At 44.2% G+C, this 26,924-nt stretch overlaps 1 protein-coding gene across 6 annotated transcripts in view; it reads left to right on the plus strand.

The window, feature by feature from the left end:
- The first annotated feature begins 4 nt into the window (after window positions 1-4).
- Window positions 5-26,924, plus strand: part of GGTA1 (glycoprotein alpha-galactosyltransferase 1 (inactive)) — a 71,252-nt gene continuing 44,332 nt past the window's right edge. For 4 of the 6 annotated variants that reach the window (XM_077143207.1, XM_077143192.1, XM_077143210.1 and 1 more), the window contains exon 1: window positions 5-97. The gene's annotated coding sequence lies outside the window, so the exon portion shown is untranslated. The remainder of the gene's footprint in view (window positions 98-26,924) is intronic. The other 2 variants (XM_077143214.1, XM_077143201.1) reach the window with 2 other exon arrangements.

A 26,924-nucleotide genomic window follows, 5' to 3' on the forward strand; every position in this document is an offset into this window, starting at 1 on the left:
GGCTGCCGAGGGCGCCGCCGGGGCCGCGAGCCGAGGCGCGGTCCAGCCCCGAGGGTCGCTGCACGCTGGCGGTCGCCGCTCGAGTGCCGTGGATCAGGTGGGTGCGTGGGGCGCCGGGGAGGGCCCCCGGAGGCCGCGAACGGGGTGTGGTGGGAGACCGGCGCTGGGCCGCCGGGCACCAGGGGTCCCGGCGTGGGGCTCGGGTGGGGGCTGGGGAGCCTGCCGCTGCTCCGACTCTGCCCTGTTTCTGTCCCTGCTTTTGTTCTTGAGCTACTCTGCCCAAGTGACCCAGTCTCTGTCCCCATCGCTGTCCTTGTTGCTACCTCTGTCTAGCCTTCCAGACTCGTGCCTAAGGGGCTGCGGGTGGAGGCCTCCCCACCGGGTCCGTGGGAGTGGGGTGGAAAGAGGGGATCTGAGGGGGCACGGATAGGACGTTCCAAAGTAGTCTTGCAAACAGGGAGGGGCCTGCCCGGCTCAGTGGGGTGAGGCAGGGGAATGGCTCTTGGCCCAGGACGAGATGGGGAGGGGCGCCTCTGAGAAGGGGGAACTTGGGAGGTTACAGCGAGGGGCGCATGAATCCCTGATACCATGGGTATAGGGGAGCAATCGGAGAGCTTGGGGAGCCCAGGACAAAGCACAAAACCCAGCATCGGGAAAGTTTCAAACATTGTCCCTGCTGCATTACGGTGATGGGAAGCGAAAGGGTCGCTTCGATCTTCAAACTACCTCGTTTTCACCAGAAAGGGACACCAGCCCGCATTTGAAAGTGGCAGAAAAAACCCCAGCTGAACAGAATGGCTGCAAAAACTCTTGAAAAGCATCTAAACAACAAGAAAGTGAGGGTGGGGGGGAATATCAGGGCCCGAGGAGAACAGACAGCAGGGTGACTTCAGATTCCCCAATTTCACCCCAGGGCGGGCGGGAGGGAGGAGGAAGGGGAAAGGATGTCAGCGCCGTTCCTTTCCCCAGGAAGGAACCGAGACCCAGGCAGCTGGTTTTGTGGCTTTGCTTGCCGTTTGCAGTTCTTCTGGCGCCTGAACGGGCCTCGCTGCCTCCTTCATTTTACCTTGAAATAGGTGCGTCTCAGGAGGCAGGAGATGAAGGGTGGAGCCCTGGCTTTGCCGCATCCCAGCTGGGAGACACTTAACCAGACTGAGCTTCAGTGTCTTCAACAGGGAAAGGGACACAGCTAGTGACCTCCCTGCCGGCCCCAAGTAAGGAATTGGAAAGTGTGTAGCCAATGGTGGAGGGGGGGGTCTGTGGGGCATAGAGGATATGGTTACTCTTTTGCACTTCTGGGCTTCTGTGGCCATGCTAAGCACTTCCTACCTTGTTCAGAGTTACTTCTGGGTGTACCTTGCCTCTCCTGTCAGATAGGGTAGGGGCAGGCAGGATACAGATCCATCGCAGTTATATCTATTACAATTAACAGGTGCTGAATGACAGCACAAGGCAGAGCTCAGTCCCTAGGGATCATTTGGTCCAGAGGATTTTGTTTGTTTTTAAAATACTTTTATTGAGAAATCATCACACGCACACAGTCCATACCTGGTGTAGAACCAATGGCTCACAATATCATCACATAGTTGTGTATTCATCACCATGATCATTTTTAGAACATTTGCATCGCTCTAGAAAAAGAAATAAAAAGAAAAAACTCATACATCCCATACCCCTTACCCCTCCCTCTCATTTACCACTAGTATTGCAATCTACCCATTTTTTTTACCCCTTGCCCCCCATTTATTTATTTATTTATTATTTCTTTATTTACTTATCCTTATTTTTTTTCTACTCATCTGTTCATACCCTGGACATGAGGGTTTCACAATCACAGGGTCACATTATAAAAGCTATATAGCTATACAATCGTCTTCAGGAATCAAGGCTACTGGAACATAGTTCAACAGTTGGACAGTTACTTCCCACTAGCCACTGCACTACACCATACACTAAAAAGGGATATCTATATAATGCGTAAGAATAACCTCCAGGATAACCTGTCAACTCTGTATGAAATCTCTCAGCCAGATCCAGAGAATTTTGAAAGGTGCCCCTGGGAGGCCAAGGACCCTGCCTTAAGGGCTGCCATGGTGGGGTCCTGCCCCCCTCTCTTCTCTGTTTAGACAGAGCCAGTCCAGTTCTGCTGTAGTCTCTCTTTTGTATTGGGTAACCTCAGAGGATGTTTTTGATAGCATGTTACTCAGATTGTGGATGATCTTCGATGGACAAACTGAGATCAAGAGGTGTGCAGGGTCTTCCTTGGAGCCAAACCTTACTGGGAACCCTGGTCTCCTAAGTTATAGGCTGGGAGCGGTCTCTTCCTGCCCATGGGGGCTCTGAGCAGCAGGTCACTTAGACACTAACTCCAGGGTCCCAGGGCTGCCTTCTTACCCCTGTGGGAGAGGAAGCCTATGAGTCTGTGTGGCATCTTTATATGTGAAACTGCTTGCACAGTCTGAAGTAAAAAAGAATTAGTTTTCCCAGGAACAGGTCAGCATGCTCACAATGTCCCTTCCTCAGCCCTACACAGAGAAACTGTCCTTCTCCCTTCGTCTATGCAGACTTCCTGCTTATTCCCTTTAAATGGTGAAAAAATGATTGTGGACCCTATTTCTGACTTCTAGGATCTAAAGTGACCTCAAACAGGAAGCTAGTGATGTCAGTGACCCTTCTGTAGTGGAGTTTTGTTTCAATGTCATTGGGTCCCCAGTCCTTATGGGGAAATGATACCCACCGTAACAATGGCCATTTACTGGGCTGTGTGCTGGGCTCTTTTCTAATTCCCACAATCACTGGGTAGGGTAAGTATTACTAACCCATTTTATAATTGAGGAAATCAAGGTTCAGAGAGGCCCAATAATCTGCTCATGGGCACTCAGCTATCAAGTGGCAGCTGGGATCTGAATGCAGTTCTGTCTGGCTCTAAAGCCTGTGCTCTTTCCATTATATAAGCTCTCATATGGGCTAGAAAATGGCTAATGTACTAAGGCATCAAGACTCGGGGAGAGGGCGGGGGGGGGGGGAATGCTGAAAGGGGCACCATTAAGTGGGGGAACTAGGGGACTCAGGATAAATAGTCCAGATAATACAGGTGCATTCATACTGGAAATATAATATTATTTGAAATGAATGATTTCTGTCCATTACATCCTTTATATGTTAGTGCTTATTTCATAAAAGCTTTAAAATTATTTTATTTTCTTTTTCTCATTTTTAAATACAGTATAAATTACTATAACAAAATCCACAAATCTTGTGTTCAGTTCATAAGTTTTGATGTGGTTTACACCTGTGTAACTACCACTCAAAACAAGACATAAAATATTTTCAAGATTCCCATTTCCAATTATAAGCATACCCCAGAGATATTGTGGGTTCAGTTCCAGAACACCACACTAAAGCAATATTGCAGTAAACTGAGTTACACATATTTTTTTGTTTCCCAGTGCATATAAAAGATATGTTTACCCTATTCTAAATTCTATTAAGTGTGCAATAGCATTATATCTAAAAAGGAAAAAAAAAACCAACAATGTGCATACCTGGAGATGGAAAGAAATACCAATATAATGATTCAGCAATAATACTTATTTGTTAAAACCTATCTTCTCTGTTATAACTCCTCCTTCTCCTTTGCTCCTTCTCCCAGTCTTTAGGGTTATCTGGGCTATGCCCATTCTAACTTTTTCATGTTGGAAAGGGGTGTTGATAATATGGGATAGGTGCTAGTTGATGTTCTTGGAGAGGCTGGCACCTCAGTGTTTCAGGATTTATCTGGCTTAGGAACCCATCTGGAGGTTGTAGGCTTCTGTAAAGTAATCTTAGTGTGTGAAATTTTTGTAGAATTCCAGATAAATCCCTAAGTGTTCTTTAGGGTTGACAGGCACGGTTTTGGTTAGGGTCGGCAAACCCTGGCAATTAGCAGTATCTAGCTGAAGCTTATGTAAGAGTAGCCTCTGGAATAGCCTGTCCACTCTATTTGAACTCTCTTAGCCACTGATACCTTATTTTGTTACATTTTGTTCTAGTTTGCTAGCTGCTGGAATGCAACACACCAGAGACAGAGTGGCTTTTAATAAAAGGAGATTTATTTCATTAGTTCTTTAGAGGAAAGACAACTAACTTCATCCGAGGTTCTTTCTTATGTGGGAAGGCTCAGGGTGATCTCTGCTGGCCTTCTCTCCAGGCCTCTGGGTTCCAACAGCTTTCCCTGGGGTGTTTTCTTTCTGCGTCTCCAAAGGCCTGGGCTGAGCTGTGAGTGCTATGATGAGGTATGCTGAGCTGCTTGGGTTGTGTTATATTGACCTCTCTCATTTAAGCACCAGCCAATTAAGTCAAACATCATTCATTGCAGCAGGCATGCCTCCTAGCTAACCGCAGATGTAATGAGCAACAGACGAGGTTCATGTATCATTGGCTTATGTCCACAGCAGCATAACTAGGCACCTTCACCTGGGCAAGTTGACAACTGAATCTAACTACCACACATTTCTTTTCCCCTTTTTGGTCGGGAAGGCGTTGTTGATCCTGTGGTAGCAGGGCCAGTCTTATCCCTGTGAATTATGTCCCATATTACCAGGCAGATTTTTGTCCCTGGATATCATGTCCCACATAGCGGGGAGGGTAGTGATTTTATTTGCAGAGTTGGCCTTAGAGAGAGAGAAAAGTGTGGCAATTTCTTAAAATGAGACAGCAATGAAGTTTGCAGCATTAACTCTTTCATGAAAGATATCTCTGTAGCATGTGATGTTGTTTGATAACATTTTACCCAGAGTAGAACTTTAAAAGTTGGAAAGTTTCCAATTGGCAAATCCTGCCACTGCTTTGTCAATTAAGTTGATGTAACATTCTAAATTTTTGTTTTGGTTACTTCAACGATGTTCACAACATCATCTCCAGGAGTAGATTTCATTTCAAGAAACTACTTTCTTTGCTCATCCATATGAAGCAACCCCTCATCTGTTCAAATTTTATCATGAGATTGCAGCAGTTCGGTCACATCCTCAGGCTCCATCTCTAATTCCAGTTCTGTTGATACTTCTACCACATCTGCAGTTACTTCCTCCAGTGAAGTTTTGAACCCTTTAAAGTCATCCATAAGGGTTGGAATCAACTTGTTCCAAATTCTGGTTAAATGTTCTTATTTTGACCTTTTCCTATGACTCATGAATGTTCTTAATGGCCGTTGGAATCGCAAATCCTTTCCAGAAGGTTTTCAATTTCCTTTGCTTGTATCCATCAGAGGAATCACTACCTTTGGTGGTATAGACTTACAAAATGGATTTCTTAAATAACAGGACTTAAAAATCAAAACTTCTCCTTGATCCATGGGCTCCAGGATGGATGTTGTGTTGGCAGGCATGAAAACAGCATTCATCTTATTGTACATCCCCATCACAGCTCTTGAGTGACAGGTACATTGTTGATGAGTAATAATATTTTGAAAAGAATCTTTTTTTCTGAGCCATAGTTCTTAATAGTGGATTTAAAATATTCTTAAACCAGGTTGTAAACAAATGTGCTGTCATCCAGGCTTTGTTGTTCCTTTTAGAGAGCTCAGGGAAAGTAGATCAAGTATAGTTCTTGAGAGCCCACCCTAGAATTTTCAGAATGGTACATGAGCTTAGGCTTCAACTTAAAGTCACCAGCTGCATTAGCCCCTAACAAGAGAGTCATCCTGTCCTTTGAAGGCTTGAAGCCAGGCATTAACTTCTCCTGTAAGGAAGTCCTAGATGACATCTTCTTCCATTAGAAGGCTGTTTGGTCTATAGTTAATGTTCTAGTTTGCTAGCTGCCAGAATGCAATATACCAGAAATGGAAGTTTTAACAAGGGGAATTTAATAAGTTGCTAGTTTACAGTTCTAAGGCCGAGAAAATATCCCAATTAAAATAAGTCTTTAGAAATGTCCAATTTAAGGCATCTGGGGAAATTTAAGGCATACCTTGGTTCAAGACGGCCAACGACGTTCAACGTTTCTCTCTCAGCTGGAAGGGCACATGGCGACCATGGCGGCGTCTGCTGGCTTTCACGTGGCTCTACCAAAAAATGGACTCTCTCCAAAATGTTTCCTCTTTTAAAGGATTCCAGCAAGCAACTCCACCTTCAGTGGATGGAGTCACACCTCCAATGGAAATCATCTAATCAAAAGTTACCACCCACAATTGGGTGGGTCACATCTTCATAGAAACAATCAAAATGCTCCCACTCAGCAATATTGAATGAGGATCAAAGGGCCTGGCTTTTCTGGGGTCCACCACAGATTCAGACAGGCACAGTGAAAATCTGTTGTTTCATGTAGCCAACTTCATCAATTATCTTAGCTAGATCTTCTGGATAACTTGCTGCAGCTTCTTCACCAGCACTTGCAGCTTTACCTTGCACTTTTGATGTTATGGAGATAGCTTCTTTCTTTGAACCTCCTGAACCAATCTCTGCAGCTTCCTTACCTCTCTGAGCATTCATAGAATTGAGGAGGGTTAGGGCCTTGCTCTGCATTAGGCTTTGACTTAAGGGAAGGTTGTGGCTGGTTTGAGCTTCTATCCAGACCACTTAAACGTTCTCCATTTCAGCAGTAAGACTGTTATGCGTTCTTATCATTCATGTGTTCACTGGAGTAGCAGTTTCAGTTTCCTTCAAGAACTTTTCCTTTGCATTCACAACTTGGGTAACTGGCCCAAGAGGCCTCGCTTTCAGCCTGTCTCGGCTTTTGACAGGTCTTCCGCACTCAGCTTAATCATTTCTAGCTTTTGATTTAAAATGAGAAACATTTGACTCGTCATTGTAGGGTTATTAGTTGCTCTAATTTCAATATTGGTGTGTCTCAGGGAATAGGGAGGCTAGACTAGAGGGAGAGAAATGGGGAGACAACTAACCAGTGGAGCAGTCAGAACACACACAAAATTTATCAATTAAGTTCACCTTCTTACATGGGCATGGTTTGTGGCATCCCCAAACGATGACAGTAATGACAGCAATTGAGCCCCCAGTCTTGGGGTTTGTTCATGAAACTTAACCCCACAAAGGATAGGTCAAGTCTACTTAAAATTTAGGCCTAAGGGTCACCCCCAAGAGAGCCTCTTTTTTTGCTCAGATGTGGCCTCTCTCTCCAGCCAACATGACGAGCAGTCTCACCACCCTCCCCCTCTCTGCGTGGGACATGACTCCCAGGGGTGTGGACCTTCCTGGCAACGTGGGACAAAGAGCCTAGAATGAGCTGAGACTCAGCATCAAAGGACTGAGAAAAACCCTAGAATGAGCTGAGAATTAACATCAAGGGATTGAGAGAAGCTTCTCAATCAAAAGGGGGAAGAGTAAAATGAGACAAAGTGTCAATGGCTGAGAGATTCCAAACAGAGTCGAGAGGTTATCCTGGAGGTTATTCTTACGCATTAAGTAGATATCACCTTGTTGTTCAAGATGTAGTGGAGAGGCTGGAGGGAACTGCCTGAAAATGTAGTGCTGTGCTCTAGTAGCCATGTTTCTTGATGATTGAACAATGATATAGCTTTCACAATGAGACTCTGTGAATGTGAAAACCTTATGTCTGATGCTCCTTTTAGCTACTATATCAACAGAAGAGTAGAACATATGGAATAAAAATAAATAATGGGGGAACAGATGTTAAAATAAATTCAGTTTGAAATAGTGGTAAATGAAAGCGAGGGGTAAGGGATATGGTATGTATAGTTTTTTTTTTCTCTATTATCATTTTATTTCTTTTTCTGTTGTCTTTTTCTTTTTCTAAATTGATGCAAATGTACTAAGAAATGATGAATATGCAACTATGTGATGATATTAAGAATTACTGATTGTATATGTAGAATGGAATGATATCTAAAGGTTTTGTTTGTTAATTTTTTTTAATAATAAAAAAAGTTAAAAAAAACAAAAAAAAATAATGACAGCAATGGTCACTGATCACAGATCACCATAACAGATATAATAATAATGAAAAAGTTTGAAATATTGCGATAATTACCAAAATGTGACACAGACACAAAGAGAGCGCATGCTGTTGGGAATTTGGTGCTGATAGATTTGCTTGAGGCACGGTTGCCACAAACCTCCAATTTGTAAAAAAAGCATCATCTATATGAAGTACAATAAAGTAAAGCACAATAAAACAAAGTGTGCCTGTAATTTTCCTTCCACCCTTCCAGGCACCTTTTATTTTATTTTATTTTATTTTATTTTATTTATTAAATTAAAAAAAATTAACAACAAATGAACAAAAACACTCTTAACATATGATCATTCCGTTCTACATATATAATCAGGAATTCACAATATCAGCACATAGTTGCATATTCATCGTCATGATCATTTCTTAGAACATTTCAGGCACCATTTTTATAACCTTTGATGAATTGTGTTTGTTCTTCAATTTCGTATAAATGGAATCATATTGTATATACTCTTTCACATCTGGCTTATTTCACCCAACATAATGTTGAGATTCACCCATATTGGGTGTACATGTTACTCATTCTTTTTATTGCTGAGTAATATTCCATTGCAGTTGAACCACAGTTTCTTTATCTGTTCACCTCTTGATGGACATTTAGATTATTTGCAGTTTTTGACTGTTATGCTTAAAACTGCTGTAAACATTCTTGCACAAGTATTTGTGGACAATTTGTTTTTACTGAGGAAATTGTTGGTCTGTACCATTTTATGGCCCCACAGCAATGCATGAGAGTTAATTCCACATCCTTGACAGTATTTGGTTCTGTCAGTCTTTTTTATTTTAGCCAATTTAGTGATTTGGTAGTGGTTTCCTTTTGTGAGTCCTTTCTATTTTAATGGTTAAATCTTAGGAGTCACAGATAACATGAGCAAGGGGCAAAATATGAAATAAGTTGGTGATGTGGCTATCACTTATGGCTGTGCCTTGGGAGGGAAGGATCCACACAGTGGTCAGAATAGCAGTTTTAGGAGTAAGGATTACTAGGCTTATCCAGAGCTCTCTAAGTATTAACTGGTATTTAAAGACCTAACTTGTACTCTGTAAGCTAGGGCAGTTCATTCATGGTTCATGGTTTTAAATGCACCTCTATATTAATCATTTATCTTCAATTCATCTCTCTATTTTGGGCTCCCAATCCACATGTTTAACTGCCCATTGGACATATTTTCTTGAATGTCTCAAAAGCACTGCAAACTCAACAAGTTCAGAATACAATTCATTGTCCCATGTTTATTTTCTGACATGGGTCATTGTATGGGTGGTGATGTTCTGAGCTGAGAGAGAAAACATGGAAGAAGGAAATGTTTGGAAAGGGGGATGTTCTAGTTTTCAAGCTGCCAGAATGTGATATACTAGAAATGTTACGGCTTTTTAAAAAGGGAATTTATTAAGTCACAAGTTTACATGTTCTAAGTCGGTGAAAATGTCCAAATTAAAGCAAGGATGTAGAAGTAGCCAATCTGAGACATCCAGGGAAAGATACCTTGGTTCAAGAAGGCCAATGACACTCAGGGTTTCTCTCAACTGGAAAGGCACATAGTGAACATGGCGAGAAGTCTGCTACCTTTCTCTTCAGGCTTCTTGTTTCATGAAGCTCCCCCGGGGCATTTTCCTTCTTCATCTCCAAAAATCTCTGGCTGGTGGGCTCTAAAGCTTTTTCCAAAATAGTTCCCTCTTAAAGTGTTCCAGTAAGCAAACTCCACCTTGAATGGGTGGAGACATATCTCTATAGAAACCATCTAATCAAAAGTTACCACCTGGGTGGGCGATGGTGGCACAGCAACAGGGTTCTTGCCTGCCATGCTGAAGACCTGGGTTCAATTCCCGGTGTCTGCCCATGCAAAAAAAAAGAAGTTACCACCTACAATTGGGTGGGTCACATCTCCATGGAAACAATAAAAAAGCTCCTACCCAGCAATATTGAATAAAGATTAAAGAACTTGGCTTTTCTGGGGTGTACAACAGATTCAGATCAGCATAGGGGAGGTAATGAATTTGGTTCCATGTTAAATGGTATAGAGCAGTGGAGAAAGATAAGGACTGGAGATTGCACTGGGTAATTAGGAGGTTACTGAAACATACTGAGAGGAGCAGTTTAGGGGGAGTAGCAGGTAGGTAACTTGCTGATAGGTGAGAGGGAAAGAAATGGAGACAGTGAGTAAAGTCAGTTCTTCAAGAAGTTTGAGAAGGTCAGGAGAGAGATTGAACAATAGCTATAGGGAGTTAGTATGAAGGAAGAAATTTTAGGAAGGAAAAGATTAGTGAGGTATAGGCTCAAGGGAAGGACTCAGTCCAAAAGAGGAAAGGTATAACCAATATAACAAAGTGCTAGGAGGAGTGGGAGGAAATGAAGAGGGCTGGTTTTGCAAGAAGGATAGATGCCTCCACCCCTGAGATTGGGTGTGAGTGAATGAAGATGAGAAAGTTCATCAACTATGCATTCTGTGTTGATTCCCCATTGCTCAAAATCGTAACATGTAAAGTTCTTCACAATTTACTCCCTTCATCTCATATATATAGTGTATATCACTTAGCTTTTGCTGCACCTTTGCTGCATAATAAACAAGAGCCCTATGTTGGCTTATGACTGCAGAGGCTTACCTATTGCTTGCCTTACATGTCAGCTGCCAGGCAGTTGTGGAACAGATCTGCTCCATGTGTCTTCTCATTCTATGACCCAAGCTGAAGGCGCTGCTTCTGTCTGGTACGTGTTATTTTCATGGTGAAGGCTGAAAGAAAGAAGTGATATTGATGCCTCTTAGTGCTTCCACTCTGAAGGGGCACACTGTCACTTCTACCCATATTCCATGGATTGAAGCCAGTCCAACGACCAAGTGCAAAGTCAATGGGATGGAGAAAAATGCTCTGCCTTCTGCAGAGAATGGATATCTGGGACAATAATACACTGGACCACGTGTGTTTTATAATAATCTCTGATACAGGTCCTCATCTATCTTTTTTTTTATCTCTAACCTAATTCCCATCATGCAAGTCTGCTCTTGGTGCATGCTTCCCTTTCCTCAAGCACTGCAATGCCACCCTCAACACAGGATCTATGAACTCATTCAGTCAATCTTACTGGCCTACCAAATCTCCAAATAGTCTTTTAAATTCCAACCCCATTGTTCCTGCTTGGTTCAGGTGCACTCTTCCTCGGGCCTGAACCTTTCCTGTGGCATCCCCCTTAATCTCTGCCCCAACCACATCTCCTCCTGCCGCTGTTGCCATCTTCCCAAACCCCAAACTGATTGAGCTTTTAAAAGAAAATTTTCCAAGGTGTCCTACCACCCTCAGGATAGAGCACATACTCATTTAGATGACATTTAAGGTCCTGCACAAACTATTTTCTGAACTCCTTGCCACTTTCATCGCCTTACTCCTCAGAACTTCTGCTCCAGCCACAGGAAACTACAGCAATTCTTGAAACTCTTTCTTGGGCTTCATGCCTCTGTTTTTTTTTTACCCTTGCTGTGCCCTCTGCTTGGAATGCCCTTTCTACCTCCTTCCGGAATCTATTCCCACTCACCCTTCAAAACCCAGCTTAGTCACCACTGTGTCTGTGAAGGCTTTGTCTCCTTCCTCCTGCCTCCTGTGAAGTGGGCTTTCTCTGCCTCCCTCCCCACAGCACCCTCGGCGTCCCAGTTGCATTCTCTAGCACGTCTTTTTCCCTCCTCCACTGCAAGCTGCTGGAGGCCGAAAGTATATTCTTCACAGGACACAGCGGCCTTCGTTTGACCCACTCTGATGGATACCTGTGGCCTCTGGAGTCCCACTGACTCCAGAGTTGGAATCCTTAATGGCTGTGAGACCTTGGGCAAGTCACCCCTCTGTCTGGGTTGAAAGGTCCCCTGATAACTGCTTCTCCTTTGCCCCTGAGAAAGGGAGGCCAGGTCTAAAAAGAGGAAGTCAAAATGTAATTGTCTTAATCTCCAGCACTTCCTGTGTCAAGGAGATAAAATGCAACACGATGCCATTCTCAGTTTGGAAAACACAGGCCTCCTGCTGCGCACAACCTAGACGTGGTTGTGGAGTTTTTGAGACGTGGGCTCCAGCAGTCGTCAAAATAGCGGTAACTGCCAAATGCAGACTCGTAAAGGAGGGGTGCGGCAGCATGGTAGAAATGATCCAATGTACTGTGCTCGTATTTCTGTGTACTGGGGAAACCCCGCACCAGTGTTTAAAAGGAAGTTTGGGGAACGGCATGTGTTTCCTGTGGTTCTCAAGGCCACGTGTGGATGGCAGACATGAATGGCAGGAGAAAGCATGGAGCTGCCACTTGGGTCAGGGCCTTATTTGGAGAATGAGTGGTTCAGGATGGAGGAGAACCAGGCTCAGGAAGCCAAGGAGGGAGATGGTTTCCAGGAGGATGTGATTGAGAGGGGTGAATGGTGTAGAACAGGTGGATATAGAGAAAGTGGGCTGGTGGAAATCAGCTGGCAGTGAGCTCTAAGCAAGACTGTTCGGAAAATGGAAAAATAATCGTAGAATTATTGTTGTTAGAGTTCTTGGCATCGATAGACAAAAACCCTGCAAAGTCAGCCGAGCAGGAATTATTTCTCCCACTTTACTGTTCTAGTTTGAAAACTGCTAGAATGCAATATACTAGAAATGGAGCAGCTTTTTAAAAGGGGAATTTATTAAGTTACAAGTTTTTAGCTCTAAATCCATGAAGATGTCCAAATTAAAGCAAGTCTATAAAAATGCCCAAATTAAGGCACCAACAAGAGGATATATCGTCACTTAAGAAAGTGACGTCAATGAAGTCCAGGGTTTCTCTCTCAACTGGAAAGGCACATGGCGAACATGGTGAAGTCTGCTAGTTTTCTCTCCAGGCTTCTTGTTTTTATGAAGTATCCCCAGGGGCATTTTCCTTCTTCATCTCCGAAGGTCTCTGGCTGTGTGGGCTCTCATGGCTCTGAAGCTTTTTCCAAAAACGTTTCCTCTTTTAAAGGATTGGTGCACATCTCCCTCTAATCAAAGGTTAATACCCACAATTGGGTGTGTCACATCTAATCAAGCTTCCACCCGACGGTACTGATTAGGGGTTAAAAGAAATGGCCGCCTCCACAAGATGGATCAGGATTAAAACATGGCTTTTCTGGGGTACATAACACACAGGGGGATACCGAGGCTTTGTGTTTTAATGATTTGTAAAGAATTAAGTAGCAGAACCGCAGCATGAAATTCAGGTCCTAACTCCAGGCATTACATCCCTTGGAGACCCCAGCATGGTGTGGGAAGGGGAATGAAGGTGGTTCGGAAGGTGGAGGGGTGCTGGGGCATGTGCCGACCTTTGCTGGGGTGCAGCTCCACGCCCAATGCAGGAAAGCAGCGTCCCTTTTGCTCAGGCTGAAATCAGCCAGAGACAGTGAAAAGCAACAGTTGGGAGGGCTGGGGAGACTGGTCAGATCCTGTGATGAATTCCAAATAGAGTTTTTAATTCCATTCCAATTTGGGCTTGCTGTAAATGCCCTGGACTTTCCTTGCCTTAGAGGTGGGACACTGAAACAAGCCCTGAGCTGAAAGTGAGGCAATCTGGACCCAGCTGGTGCTGGGTGTTGCCAGCTATGGTAGCTGTTGAGCCTCAGTTTCCTTGTCAGCAAAATAGCACAAGGCTTTGACCTAGCAAATAAATCTCTTTCTAAACCTTAAGCAATACTTTCTGTTAAACAAAATACAGAAAAAAGTCCAAACCCACGGAAATAGATGCTAAAACCAAAAACCTAAAGAGAGAAGCAGTTGACCCAAAGCTGAATCAATTCCCCTGTTGCTCCCACAGGGATCACAAGCTTTGGAACCAGGGACTATGATTCTAGAAGGTAAATGTGTTCCAGGCTATCGTGCTTTGAATCAGACAGTCTTTCAACATTCACTGAGCCACCATAGATTCCTTCATTCATTTGATCATTCTTTCATCCACGGTTTATTGAGTACCTACTATGTGCTGTGCTTGATAACTGAGATGTTGCAATGAACAAGATAGATGTCGCCCCTGCCTATGTGGAGGCTACAGGTTCGATCAGGGGGCTGTCATTAAACAACTAATTGCACAGTGAAAGCCACAAACAAGTGCAGAGTGTGGCTAACAGGACCTGGCTCCTCTGGAGAAGAGTCCAGGAAGGCTTCCCTGTGGAAGTGAACTGCAAACTGAACCCTGAAGGAATTAGAGGGTGAAGAAAGAAGAATGTTCCAGGCAGAGGGAAGAGGTTGTGAGAACCAGTAATTCTCATACCCCCCCAGCTGTGCCAGATTCCAGATGGCCCTGAGTGGCTAGAGGGACACAGACGAGGGAGCAAGTTTTGGCTTGGGGGATAAGGGGCCAGCTGTCCAGAAGGATGACATGGGGGCTGGCAGCCCCGGATTGTCTGGTTACAGCTGCCCACCTTTCTATTTTCTCAGGGGAACTGTGAGTACTTAAGTGGCAGGCTGGCTGTCCCCAGAGAAATTTGCCTGGCATCTGTGGGGAAAGCCAGGACACTTTTCAAAATCAGGGATCACATTTAAGTTAAGGAGAAGATAGCTCGAGGAGAGCAAGGACTGTGGATTTGCTCAAGGTTGACTCTATCTGCGGCTTTAACTGCCCTGTGTGCCACTTCCTTGTGGGATGGTGAGCCAGAGATGAGCATCCTGGTCCAGTCTTTCAGGCTGCCCCCAGGCAGACTCGTACAGACATCCTTGCTTCCTAGTATGTGTGTGAGGGTTACCCCGCTGCCTCTAGACCCACGTCAGGAGCACAGGCTGGTTCTAAGCCGGGAGGGGTTGGGGGAAGAGACAGCAAAATTGCCACAAGGTTTTCCTACTGTTTTTAAGTTGCCTTCTTCTTGATTTGCTGCTTCCCTGTTACTGCAACCCTTACACTATTTTCCAGAGTTCTGAGAAAGATGGGTTCTGACAGCTTTTTCTCGTTGTTTAAAGATTCTTTCTGGGGGCAGCACCTGGAGCATATATCTCCACCAGCTTGGTGATGTCACTTCCTGACACCAAGCTGGGCAGCCCCAGCATCCACCAGGGCCCCCAGGACGCGGACTAAGGCTGCAGCCCAGGGAGGGGGGGAGGCTTTGCTTGTGAAAGAAGTAGCTCTACCTCTCCTTCCTTATGGCCTTCAAGTCATTGAACCTCTGAATCTCAGCGTCCTTCTGTATAAAATGGGTTGGTGTGGATTTTGGATATTGTGTCTGTCTGCCATGTGCTATTAAGTGGCAGCTGCCGTGATCACTATTTTTAGTGGAAGTAATAGTAACTTCACTCAACTGTTATTACAACAATTATGTCCTCCAATGTATGAAAATCTAGAGGAATTCAGAAGGACCCTATGCATTTATACAGAGATTCTCGGCAGGGTTCCTTTCAATTTTTACTGCCCCAAGACACTTCAAATAGGGTTTAATTTACCAAAAATGAATAAAGAAACAAATGAATGAATGGATCATCATTATATGATAGTCCCTTGATAAATGTTCTTTCGCAGAGGTAGATTTGCTTTTAAAAAAAAAACAAAAAACAGAACTAGACTGACTTCCTCACTGTGAAAGCCTTAAAAAAGATAGAAGAAAGTTGACTTCCATGCTTGATTGGAGGAGCTGCTCCCCAACCCCCACTTTCCTGGAAGAGCTGGGCTGAGCCCCCATACCCTACCCCCTGAAGAATGCAAACTCCCACAGCCACAAAAGGCCTGGGTTAGAGCTAGAGCTCAAGGCAGAGGAGAGCTGGTAAATGTTTCACAGCCAGCTCTTTGAAAAACCAAAGCCTGATATGTGCTATTTGCCAGTTTCCACAGTGTAAATATTTCCAGCATGGCCAATTTCAGGCTATCACTTGAATTAGGAGGAGATGTTTAACAGCACTCTGTTCTATAATATTTTCCACTATGTCTAGATAGAACAGATGTAAATAACCTCAGGAGGGTAAAATGGAGGAAAATAGTTAGAAAGTGATGAGTTTTGATGATTACCTTTGTTCTTAGCATATTCCACTTAATTGTGAGTTTATATAATTTAATTGGGCTGTGTTTAACAACTGGCTTGCCAAGTTCCTGAAAATTGAACAGTTGGGTGTCATGAGCCAGTGTGAACCAAATCCAGGACACTGCTGGCTTGGGGGAGCCTTGGGAACCCCAGAAAGAGGCCAGTGTAAAGAGACTGTCCCTGAGCAGGGCTTCCTCCTCCCCTGTCACTCTCTAACATGTCAGTGTCTTGTCATCTGCTTTACAACCCTCTTTGCCGCCTGGAGTTAGTTTCTTTATTTCTTTGTTGACAGTTAGAAAGTGAGTTCCATGAGAGTAGAGTCCGCGTCTTCTTGGTTTGACTCCCCACTGCTCGGAGCAGTGGTGGCCTGAGGCAGCAGAGCCCCCATAACACAGGTGGTCGGCCAGTGGATGTGGGCAAGGAACCCAAATCCTGACTCTGCAACCTGTCCTGGAGCCTCTGTCTCTTCATCTGTAAAAGGAAAGCTTTTACCAGAGACCCCTAAAAGTTCCCTTCAGCTTTTAAAAGTCTCTATCTAAACCTGATAAAGACATCCCTTCCACACCACCCAGCTCAAGCAGAGAGTCTCTACTGAGCATCTTCTGTTTTGTTCTTTTCCTCTGTGGGTGGCTTTTTTTAAAAAAATTAATTAATTAATTTACGAAACATAACCACATACAAACACAAACATTCTTACCATATGATCATTCCATTCTTGTTATAAAATCAGTAACTCACAGTAGCATCACATAGTTGTCTATTCATCATCATGATCATTACTTAGAACATTTGCATCAATCCAGAAAAAGAAATAAAAAGAAAACAGAAAAAATTCATGCATACCATACCCCCTGCCCCTCCCTTTCATTGATCACTAGCATTTCAAGCTATTAAATTTATTTTAACGTTTGTTCCCCCTATTATTTATTTATTTTTAATTCATATGTTTTACTCATCTGTTGATACGGTAGATAAAAGGAGCATCAGACACAAGGTTTTCACAATCACACAGTCACATTGTGAAAGCTATATCATTATATAATCATCTTCAAAGAACATGGCTACTGGAACACAGCTGTACATTTTCAGGCAGTTCCCTCCAGCCTCTCTGTTATGCCTTAACTAAAAAGGTGATGTCTATATAATGCATAAAAACAACCTCCAGGATAACCTTTCTACTCTGGAATCTCTCAGCCATTGACACTTTATTTTGTCTCATTTCCCTCCTCCCTCTTTTGGTCGAGAATGTTTTCTCAATCCCTTGATGGTGAGTCTCAGCTCATCTAGGATTTCTGTCCCACATTGCCAGGAAGGTCCACACCCCTGGGAGTCATGTCCCACGGAGAGAGGGGGAGGGCAGTGAGTTTGCTTGTCGTGTTGGCTGGAGAGAGAGGCCACATCTGAGCAACAAAAGAGGTTCTCTTGGGGGTGACCTGTGGATGGCTTTTAAACACTGAGTCCCAAAAATGGGTCGTGCTGAGAGAGCACGCACCCTTCCAAGAAGGAAAGAAGCTCCATCTCTTAAGTGGTGGTACATTTTGTGAAACCCATTGCATTTGCTGCTTGGTGAAATGCCGTGGGGTCAGGGAGGGAAGTGTGCCAGGGTGCGCTGTCCTGCGAGCTGGGGACCCACAGTACAGCTTGAACACGGAGCCTGCTGGAGCCTTTGGGGCAGTCCAGGAGGTAGGATAGTGATCCTCTCTCTCTCAATCGTGTCATGCATCATACTTTATACCTCACGACAGCGTGGTTGGTAAAAGACCAGTTCTTCATTTATTTATTTATTTTTTCATTTTTAAGCCTGTGTGGACATACTCTCATTCACCAATGCCTTACTCTCAAAACCTGTGCCTCCTGTGGAGGGATGAGCAGCATCCATCTGTGGGCCATGCTTCAAAGAGTTGCAGTCCTGACAGGCGCATCCCTGCCTTTAGCTGAGGGTGCCTCTGGTTCTTGCAGCAACTCGTGGAAGCGGTTATTTGAAAATCCTCACTTTGCAGATGAGAAAAAGCAAGGCCCAGAGAAGTGCAGTGACTCGCTAGACCCTGTCACCTTAGAAACATGAGAGGGTGTGGTCACAGCCATCACGCTTGAGACACGACCACCTGTACGTCCTGTGACCCCAGAGTGAGTCATCCATTCCCCCTTCTTTCCGGAGTAGATGTGACAGAGCCCAACTTCCTCTTTCACCTTTGAGGTTCAGTGGCAGAGACAAAACCATAACCGCGTCTTCTGTTGCATCCTCCTCGCACGCTTTCCAAGAGGCTGACCTCCTCAGGGCGGGCAGATGGGCCCAGGGCCCTCCCTCGGCTGTGAGTCGGGCTGCAGCAGGAACCCTGCTCTGGTGCCCGGCACTCTGGGGCAACGGCCAGCCCCAAAATCCATCTGCCTTGGGGTGGCATCGTAGCATTTTCTGCCTTTGCCTGACAGTTTTCTTTCCCTGCTGTGCTCAGTTCAAACTGACGTTGAGATTTGCTCTTTCCCCAAGAGTAAAACTGGACACGATCTGCGGGGCAGCCCCCTGCATGACCCGGGCCCTCTGGGTTCCACTGAAGGAAGCCCTGGGAAAGAGAAGTGGGCCACAAACCGGAGTCATAATAAAACAGGGTATGGGCACTTACCCAGACAAGATGCCGTTTTTAGGTGCTTTACAGGAAACCCTGCCATTTAATCATTCAGAAACCCCATGTGGTAGGTGTCCTAGTTTCCTAGGGAATGCTGTAATAAAGTATCACAAACGGGGTGGCTTAAAACAACAGAAATGCAGGGTCTGGTGCAGTTCAGGAGGCCAGAAGCCTGAAATGAGGGTGTCGGCAGGGCCACGCTCCCTCTGAAGTCTGTGAGAACTCCTGGCTTCTGGCAGTGACTCGCGGACAGTCTGTGGGGTTCTCGCCTTTGTGTGTGTCCAATTCTCCCTTTCTTGAAAATGGTCTCTGGCCATATTGGATTAAGCTCCCCCTACCTTACGCCCTCATTTGAACTTGCCTAATTCCGTCTTCAGTGGCCCTGTTTCCAAAGAAGTTCACATTCTGAGGTACGGGGAGTTAAGACTTCAACATATCTTTTTGGGGAGCACAAGTCAACCCTCAGCTGTGGATACTGTTAAGCAGGGATTGTTATCATTCCAGTTTTGCAACTGAGGAAACTGAGGCACAGGAAGATGAGGACATTTCCTGGTGCCTCCGGTATTGACTCTGCTGCCCCTGCTTGTCCTCACCACACGGTTCTGGAAGAGGGCATCGGCGCAGTGGGGAGCAGGGAAGGCCCCAAGTCCAGCCTCTCCTTGTTCTACGACAGGGAATACAGGCCCAGAGAGGGGTCGGGCTTCCAAAGGCTCCCGCCGGCCGTGGACTGGAACCGGGAGTCCTGACCCCATATCAGCACTCTCTAACCCCCCCCCCCCCATGCCCTGGGACCTGGGGTTCTACCACCTTCACCCAGGCATCTCGTGACAGTCACAGCTTCACTTCTCAGGGCCTGCTGGTTCTGTGCTGAGGGACCAGAGCAGGGGTGGCGGGGGTGGCCGAACCCGACCTGAACAACTTCCTCTGCCCAGACCGCTTGGGGAAGGCCTCGGGGCGTGCCGTCCTGACTTGCGCTGGAAAATTCAGAAACTTTTTGTTCTCCCCTCAGTCTCCCCATGCTGCAGAGAAACAAGCGCACATCCGCTCCTGGATGTCACGTTTCCTGTTTGTGTGCCTGGACAGAAATAGAGCTGTAGGTGAAGGGCGAGGAGAGGGAGGAGCCTTCCTTATTGGAATCACCATTGTTGGAGGTGGAGGGGACCCAAGAGACTGTGTCTAAGTCCTTCATTTTGGGAAAGGGGAAACTGAGGCCCAGGGAAGCCAAGCACCTGTCTTGGTGGGATCACAGGTGCTTTCTGTTTTGTTTTGATTTTGAGCCGGTAGACATCTAAGAAGTCACCCAGTCCAACTCCCCAGGCTCTGTGCATGAGAAGCTGAGGAGTAGGGTGAGGGTGGGGGTGGGGAGGGGAGGGGGCGGATGGTGCTTTCCTGAGATCCGGGAGCTGGCCATTGGAGAGTGCTAAGAAGAACCTACCATTTTTTTTCAATGAAAATACAACAAGTGCCTCATCTCCTCTGGACACTGATTAGTGAGTTTGTAATCTCGTGGGCGGCGTATATTAAGCCAATAACCACACATGTTTCTGAGTAGTGTTCAGAAGCTCTAAAGGAAAAGAACAGGGCACAATGAAGGAGTATAACGGCGAAGACTTTTCTTAGGAAGTGACATTTTCGCTGAAAGCTGAAGTGGGGTGTGTGTGTGTTGGGGGGTGAGGCAGAATGGAGACAGGGGCTCCTGGGCAGACAGAAAGGCTTGTGCAAAGGTCTTCGGGTGGGAAATGCAAATCCATTATCACCTGCTTGTTTTATAGATGAGAAAACTGGAGCCCAGACATTGGAAACCCATCTAGTTTGGTGCTTCAAAGAATTTTCTTCTCCCCACCACTCCCTTTTTGGGAAAGAGGCAGGAGGTTAACAACTACCCAAAAGACATAGTGGCATAGCTGGAATTACTGGGACTGCTCCCTCAAGGAAATTCTAGAAAACTCTAAAACTGGCTTGTCCTAATTCTGTTACCTTGAACAAGCCAGTTAACCTTGTTGAAGCTATTTCTTCATTTGTAAAATGGAACCCAAGTGCCTGCTGGGCTCATCTCATAAAAACTGATAAAAAAAAAGGACTTTGTGAAAGAGCCAGTGAATATGGGAGCTAGAGCCAGGGCGTGGGCAGCAGGCAGTTGCCCTTTTCTAGGGCCTCAGCCTCTCTCTGAGTCCTTAGGCCTGAGAGACCTCATTCCCATCCCATTTGCCCCTTGTCTTAGTTGCCTAGAGCTGCAACAGCAAACTGCCGTGAACTAGGTGGCTTTAAACTACAGAAATTTATACTCTCACTGTTCTGGATGCTAGAAGTCCAAAATTAGGGTGTTGGTACGGCTTGCTCTCTTAGCGTCTGGTGGCTGCCTGCAATTCTTGGCACTCTTGGGTTTGTAGGTGCATCACTTCCATCTCTGTCTCCATTTTCATATCACCTTCTCTGTGTGTCTCATTGTTTCAAATCTCCCTCTACCTTTCTTTTAGAAGGATTGGATTTAGGACCCACTCGGATAATCCAGGATGATTCATTTTGGATCCTTAATTACATCTGCAAGGAACTTTTTTCTAAATAAGGTCCCAAGTTCCAGGGGTTAGGACTTGGACCTGTGTTTTTGGGAGCCACCATTCAGCCCATTACCTTGCCACCCCACCCCATCCCATGGAGCTGTGCATTCCAAATCGAACTTTCAGGAAATCAACGAGGAAAACTGTGAGCACCTACTATGTGTCAGACATGGCCCCCCTGCAGCACCAGTTAATCTTCACAACCACCCGCAAGGTGGGTGTCTTTCTCCCCATTGGTTAGGTATGGACTGAACTGCTGAAGGTCAGAGAGATCCTTATGATCACAGTGGTAGTGGGGGACCATTCTGTGGGGGCGACTGTCCTCAAACCCTGCCTAGAGGCTGCCTTCCAGCTCTCTGCCCTTAGCCAGCCCTGAGCAGAGGGGCCAGGGGCCATATGGCCTGGGACAGAGGGCACCCTGGCAAGCAGGTGCGTCGGCTGCCCTTCAAACCGGTGTTCTTTAACTATGTGTTCCACATCTATCTGCAGTAGGGGTGGGAGGGGTGTTGGAGGGAACGGATTTGCAGTGAATACAAACCGTAGACTTCTAGATTCTGAATTCGATCCCACACGGAATTTTTTCCAGAAGTAGATGGGACAGAAATTACCAGTAGCAGTGAGTTAATGTCCTGAAAAAACATTGGCTGTTCCCACTTTTCTTATAGTTCTCTTTCTCTCCTCAGTTTGTACTTGAGGTTTTCTCCAAGCCAGGTGGCTCCCTGAGGAGCTCAATAGAGGATTTATTTTGGTTCAGTATTAATTTGAAATTTATGTACGTATCAAAGAGAAAAATTAGTCTTAGAAAGGTGGACCACTCTACCTGTCATTTATTTCAATCGAGTAGCTTGGTACCTACTTTAGTTGGCATCCTTGAAAGGGGCTCCTTTTATTAATTAAGTACATCAAGTACTTAATTAAATGTACATAAAAAACAACCATGCATTTTTGGAGAGTGTCAGAGAGCCACTAGATTTATTTACTTACATAATTTTGTGTCTGGTTATAAAAATAATATACTTTCATTGCAAAACATTTGAAAAATGCAGAGAAGGAAAAAGGGCCTCTCCCAAAAGCCCTTTGCATGGAAGATAGCATCATTACTGTGTGTCTTTTTCTTTTTTTATTTTTTTTGGCGAGTGGGTAGAAAATGTATTGCATACACGTGCAGAGAAGGAGCATGAAGGCCCTCTTGCAAGAGGATAGAGGCAAGAGGCCATAGACAATGTGGGGCCATTTGTGTCTGGTTTTTTTTTTTTTTACTTTTAGAAAGGGGAATTTATTAAGTTCCAAGTTTACAATTCTAAGGCTGTGAAAATGTCCAAATTGAAGCAAGGCTATAGAAATGTCCAATCTAAGGCATCCAGGGAAAGATACCTTGGTTCAAGAAGGCCAATGAAGTTCAGGGTTTCTCTCTCAATTGGAAAGGCACATGGTGAATATGGCTATGGCTGCTAGATTTCTTTCCAGGCTTCTTGTTTAATGAAGCTCCCCCAGGGGTGTCTTCCTTTTTATCTCCAGAGATCTCTGGCTATGTGGGCTCTAAAGCTTTTTCCAAAATGGTTCCCTCTTAAAGGGCTCCAGTAAGCAACCCCACCTTGAATGGGTGGAGACACACCTCCATGCAAACGATCTGATCAAAAGTTACCACCCACAATTGGGTGGGTCACATCCCCATGAATAATCAAAAAGTCCCCACCCAGCAATATTGAATGAGGATTAAAGGACATGGCTTTTCTGGGGTCCACCACAGATTCAACCAGCACATTTCACCCTTCGGACCCTAAAAAGAACATGTTCTTTCCAAATGCAAAGTACATTCATTCCATTGCAATATCACAAAGCCTTAAACCATGTCAATAACAACACAAATACAATACAAAGTCAGAAACTACAAAATCTCATCAAAGTCAGCTACAAGCATGGTCTGTCCTAAAGCAAAAATTTCCTCTTGCTCTGGACCTGTAAAACTCAGAACAAGTTATTTGCTGCCAACGTATAAAGGAAGGACAGTCATAGGCTAATAAAGGAAGGACAGTCATAGGATAAATACCTGCATTTCACTAGCAGTCAATGAGAGGGAGGGGTACAGGGTATGGTATGTATGAATTTTTTCTTTTTTCTTTTTATTTCTTTTTCTGGAGTGATGCAAATGTTCTAAAAATGATCATGGTGGTGAATACACTACTATGTGATGATACTGTGAGCCACTGATTGTACACCATAAATGGAATGCATGTATGTTAAGAATTTTCGCATTGGTATGTTGTTTTGGTTTGTCAATAAAAATTAAAAAAAAATGTAATGAAAAAGAAAACCCCCATTTCCCATTTGTATTTATAGATTAGCTTTACTTATTCCCCATATCCCTTCCTTGTCCAGGGCTTTTTCTTCTCTCCACCGTTCTCAATAGATGGTGAGTCTAGTTTTTTTTTTTTTTTCACATGGGCAGGCACCGGGAATTGAACCCAGGTCCTCGGGCATGGCAGGCAAGCATTCTTACCTGCTGTGAGTCTAGTTTTGATGTATAAATTATATAGTTGTGATCGCAGCCCATGTTCAATTTTGCATTTGACTTTAATTTTCCGTTTTATAGACTATTGTTCACAAACATTTTTTAAGGTTTCATAATATTCCCTCATATCAGTATATCACTTTTTCCCCCTCCATTTATTGATTGTTGTATCACAGCAAGTGATTTTAAATTACAATGATATAATAAATAACTTCTTATGCTTTGATGCCATCAAGATTTTTAATTTCTCCTAGAGGATTCTTGAAGATCACCCAATTCTGTGATTTTTCAAGTTCTGTTCAGGCAAGGAACCCTTACTTCAAATAAGGTAGCAGAGGGGAGCATCATGTATACTAGTACACAGATAGAAGGAGAGCTGATCTGAAGATGGGGTGGTTGGGCCTCCCCATCTCCTCTCTGCAGTCTCAGAGGGACTTATGGGGTTCTATGGAACACAGTACGAAAACCACCAGGCTGGGGTCAACATCTTCAGAGAGGAAAGGACTTGCTCAAGGTCAGGTGCATTCATTCATTTCTTCCAATACATAGTACCTACTCCCCGCCTCTAGGAATCACTTAGAGAGTTTGTTAAACACATAAGACTTCCAGGACTTATCCTTCTGGAATCCAAAGCAGTATGTACAGAGAGATTGGGCTGGGTACCACGGGACCTGCTGTGGCTCTGTGGGGTGCTTGTCACTCCAGCCACCTGTGTCTGTTCATGGTTGTCCTTCAACCCCAGACTGTCCATCCCCATGAATGGGCCTCCTGCTCACCATTTCAGGCCCAGCTCAAAGGGGGCTGCTTCCTCTTTGAAGCCTGGTGTGCAGCATGAAGGATGGCTGGCTGGCTCCTTCCTCTGTGGCCCCAGAACATGGGACTTCTATCACCACTTCACATTTTCTTTCTGTTTTGTGTAACAGTTCATTATCTCCAGGTTTGGTTCACCCACTAGAATGTAAACTCATAAAGGAGAGATTAGGGGCTTGTATAATCTCTGCATTCCCCACAGTGCCAGGCACACTGTCGGGGCTTTGTCATTTTTTTTTTTTAACTTTTTTAAAATTGTGAAATATAGCATGTATTAAAAAAAGCAATAAATTTCAAAGTACATTTTAACAGTTACAGAAGAGATTTCACAACTTGGTATGAGTTACAGTTCTACAATTTCAGGTTTTTCCTTCTAGCTATTGCAAGACATTAGAGACTAAAAATAAATATCAATATAATGATTCAGCAGTCATTCTCATTTGTTAAATCCTAACTTCTCTGTTATAAGTTCTCCTTCGATCCTTCTCCCACTCTTTAGGAATATTTGCGTTATGCCCATTCAAACTTTGTTCATGTTGAAAAGAGGTATCCACAATATGGCATAGGGGCTTGGAACTAGTTGACGTCTGGAGAGGCTGGCCCCTCTGGGTTTCAAGACTTATCTGACCTAGAACCCATCTGGAGATGGTAGGTTTCTGGAAAGTAACCCTAGTGCATGGAAACTTTGTAGAATCTCAAATAAAGCCTTGGGTGTTCTTTAGGGTTGGCAGGAATGGTTTGGTTGGGGTTTGGCAAATGATAAATAACAATATCTAACTGAAGCTTGCTAATGATAACATCCAAAGTAGCCTCTTGACTCTATTTGTACTCTCTCAGCCACAGATACCTTATTTGTTACATTTCTTTTCCCCCTTTTGGTCAGGAAAGCATTGTCAATCTCATGGTGCCAGGACCCAGCTCATCCCTGGGAGTCATACCCCACATTGCTAGGGAGACTTTCACCCCTGGATGTCATGTCCCATTTAGTGGAGAGGGTGATGATTTTTTTTGCAGAGTTGGGATTAGAGAGAGAGAGAGGCCACGTCTAAGCAACAAAAGAAGTCCTTTGGAATTAACTCTTATGCATAACTATAGGCACATTTATCTTCTCTGCTACATAAGCTGTCCAAGAGCAAGCCTCAAGATCAAGGGCTTGGCCTATTGATTTGGGAGTCCCTAATGTTTGTGACAGTATCAGGGGTTTCCCTAGTGGTCAGGCTTAATAGCTCCATATTTTTCCTCCCATCCCTCAAGGAACTTTGCCAATACTTTTTAATTATCTGCTTACCATACTCTGAGGTGTATCCAGGCCTTACATTAAGCTATATAGAATTACAAGCCTTCATTCCCATTTTAGGCTCCATGTGTTTGGGTTGTTTAATTAATCTATCCAAACAGCTGAGTTAGATTATGTGCTACAGAAAATTTAGGTTTTGGATAAAATAAACTTCCGTTCCTTTGATCTAGAGTACATGAGGGTCTAAAATAGAGACAATCTCCTCCTTATCCCTGTATTTTGATTTACTTTAGTCCCGACCTGATCGACTTCATTCTTATCTCTAATTGAAGTCTGATTTTGTTTTCAATTTCTTTAACAGTTGTTGTATGTGGCAGTGCTGACTTTCAGACCTGCAGAAGTCCTAATCTGAGTCTTTAGTGTCACACAGGTACCCAAAGTTCCAGGGAAATATCAGATTACACATATATAGCACAGCCTCTTAAAATTTAGCATAACAATTACAACTTTGGACTAAAAGTGACTGCTTTAAGAGTTTATAATCTAGGCCCCAATTTTCTTATAACTATTTTCTAAATGAGACCATACAATATTTACTCTTTTGTTTCTGGTTTATTTTGCATCACTTAATGTCCCACAGTTTCATTTACAACATTAAAGGCCTCATGACTTCCTTCCTTTCTGTAGCAGCACCATATTTGATCATATGTATACACCACAGTTTGCCTTTCTAGTTCTCAGTGTATCCTTCAGCCACTTGCATCCACTGAACATTACGTATAATGCCCAAAGTCTACAGTCTATGTGTCACATTATCCTTACTTTGTGGTATAATCATCAACACTTAAAATTTTAGACAATTTTCACTGATCCCAAGAGAAAAATAACTGATAAACACACCCTCATTAAATAGAAAATCATCCTCTCCTCTTAATGCTTGTTTATCCCCCCCCAATTTTTTGTCCTTGATATTGCTGTGATACTTTCGATGTATTCCTGTTAGCATGCAATAGTAGTTTCCCCCTTTTACCCCAATATTATAAGCACTTCGTACAAGATTCATATCTTTGAAGTCGTTCAGGCAAGAACTTATTTGTATTTGTAGTGTTAATCTTTGGGATACCTGGCTTTATACAACCCCTTTCAATCACGTTCACCTTTAATATGGCAATATCATTTATAAACCCACGAATGAGCTGCCTTCACCTCTATCCATTCCCTTAAATTTAAGTTCAACCTCATTAGCTA

The sequence above is a fragment of the Tamandua tetradactyla genome, chromosome 2, assembly GCF_023851605.1.
Source record: "Tamandua tetradactyla isolate mTamTet1 chromosome 2, mTamTet1.pri, whole genome shotgun sequence".
Classification (NCBI taxonomy): Eukaryota; Metazoa; Chordata; class Mammalia; order Pilosa; family Myrmecophagidae; genus Tamandua; species Tamandua tetradactyla.